At 47.2% G+C, this 2,500-nt stretch overlaps 1 long non-coding RNA gene and 1 other non-coding gene across 2 annotated transcripts in view; both read right to left on the reverse strand.

Moving 5' to 3' along the window:
- The window catches only part of LOC123868595, a 1,903-nt gene extending 742 nt beyond the window's left edge, over positions 1 to 1,161 (reverse strand). Inside the window, exon 1 of the ribosomal RNA XR_006796675.1 lies at positions 1 to 1,161. This exon is cut by the window's left edge and continues 742 nt beyond it. This is a non-coding gene — a ribosomal RNA (small subunit ribosomal RNA).
- Positions 1 to 2,500, reverse strand: part of LOC123868257 — a 33,695-nt gene that overhangs the window by 7,579 nt on the left and 23,616 nt on the right. The window lies entirely within an intron of this gene.

Raw genomic sequence — 2,500 nt, forward strand, 5'->3', positions numbered from 1 at the left:
GGTTTCCCGGAAGCTGCCCGCCGAGCCATTGTAGTAACGTCGGCGGATCGCTAGATGACATATTTACGGTTAGAACTAGGGCGGTATCTAATCGCCTTCGAACCTCTAACTTTCGTTCTTGATTGATGAAAACACCTTTGGCAAATGCTTTCGCTGATGTTCGTCTTGCGACGATCCAAGAATTTCACCTCTAACGTCGCAATACGAATGCCCCCAGTTATCCCTATTAATCATTACCTCGGAGTTCTGAAAACCAACAAAATAGAACCGAGATCATATTCTATTATTCCATGCACGAAATATTCAAGCGGCATTTTGAGCCCGCTTTGAGCACTCTAATTTGTTCAAAGTAAAATTGTCGGCCCACCTCGACACTCAATAAAGAGCACCGCGATAGGATTTTGATATTGAACCGGCGTGTTACCGCCGGCTCACCGACGATATGCTCCGCAAACGTGTCAGTATCACCGCGGATGCGGTGCACCGACAGCGCGGCGCACAAATGCAACTACGAGCTTTTTAACCGCAACAATTTTAGTATACGCTATTGGAGCTGGAATTACCGCGGCTGCTGGCACCAGACTTGCCCTCCAATTGTTCCTCGTTAAAATATTTAAAGTGTACTCATTCCGATTACGAGGCCTCGTAAGAGTCCCGTATCGTTATTTTTCGTCACTACCTCCCCGTGCCGGGAGTGGGTAATTTGCGCGCCTGCTGCCTTCCTTGGATGTGGTAGCCGTTTCTCAGGCTCCCTCTCCGGAATCGAACCCTGATTCCCCGTTACCCGTGACAACCATGGTAGTCGCAGAAACTACCATCGAAAGTTGATAAGGCAGACATTTGAAAGATGCGTCGCCGGTACTGGACCGTGCGATCGGCAAAAGTTATCCAGATTCATCAAAAGTAACGACTTCGGACGCGAGGCCCTCCGTCGATTGGTTTTGATCTAATAAAAGCACTCGTCCCATCACTGGTCGGAGTTCTGATTGCATGTATTAGCTCTAGAATTACCACAGTTATCCAAGTAACTGAGTAAGATCTAAGGAACCAAAACTGATATATTGAGCCATTCGCGGTATCGCCTTAATACGGCTTGCACTGAGACATGCATGGCTTAATCTTTGAGACAAGCATATAACTACTGGCAGGATCAACCAGGGAGCTACTCAGAGTACTATACTCCGGCGGGCGTCGCGCGTTGCGCGTTGCGTGTGCGCGCGCGCGCACTCGCACGCGAGCTCACGACGACGACGCACGACGCACGACGGAGATCGAAGCGACTCGCGTGCGCTCCAATGACGGAAGCGACGCGGTGCCCGAGAGACATATAAGTAGTATAGTAGGAGAAGACAATATTCGGCTCCGGCGGAGAGGCGAAGCGTGAGGAGGATCGCGATATCGCTCCCTCCGACGGCCCCCCTCTTATTGTTTAAAGGACACTCGAGGTCCACATGTTCCGAACGTTCATAAACAAGACGATATCTGTTGAAATACACACGCGCACGTTTAGTGCTGCAAATGCTTTTCGTCCGCTGAAACAACAGAAACGGGAAAGACATTGCTTATCGTCGCTCGGTGTAAGAGAGCCCAGACGTACAGAGTTCCCGCGCGTTCTACACACGAACGACAACTACACACCTTATGTATGTAGTTGTCGTTGTTGTGCGGTAACGTCCATCTTGTGGAAGGGGATAACTGTGTGTGCGCCACACGGTCGGTGAAAACCGACCGAGTTTTAGGCACGCTTTGGACTTTCACATTTCGGCCGTTATATCAACTACATATATTTTGTATATATATTAGTTGTTACCACGAAAAACACCGCCGCTTTGTAGAGAGAACTCCTTCGCGCAGAGCGGCGCGTCGTTACCGTCTCAGAGCGATAAGGGGGACGGCGCTGCTAACTTTTTTTTTTCCGTTAGCGAGTATGCCGCCTCCCCCCCGTTCGGCTCCGGATCGAAACGCTGGCTGCCACCATAGCGTTGGAGTTCGCCCTCAGATGCGGTCTCGTCGGTCGACACAGTGGATTGGATGAAAAATTCAAATATAATTATTATTAATAACATTTGCTCTACTGACACTTTACTAAAGGCCCTTCTTTTTTCACCAATATATTTATTTCTTAATATATTTATTTATTATCAAGTATATAACAACCCCAGAAAAGACCCCACACACGCAATATGTTCAAACACAAGTTTTTCAAACTTATTTTATTATTATTTATAAGTTTTATTTCCATGAGTACAAAACATATCTGGGGGCGCCTTGTTCGTTCAATATAGTTGGTGAAAAATTTGAACTTATAATATAATGTGAAGCGCAACTATTGCCACACCTACTCTAATATCCTCCGACACACAAACGATGCAGCGGTTCATAACGCAACGTTTTATGAACTACAACAGCTAAACTATATGCTGAGCTGAACACAATCACGTTTCGTTTACCACTGAATCCTCTGTGGGGAGACTGGCGACAACCCATTTGTCTCTTTTCG

This window comes from Maniola jurtina, chromosome 9 (assembly GCF_905333055.1).
Source record: "Maniola jurtina chromosome 9, ilManJurt1.1, whole genome shotgun sequence".
Taxonomy (NCBI): domain Eukaryota; kingdom Metazoa; phylum Arthropoda; class Insecta; order Lepidoptera; family Nymphalidae; genus Maniola; species Maniola jurtina.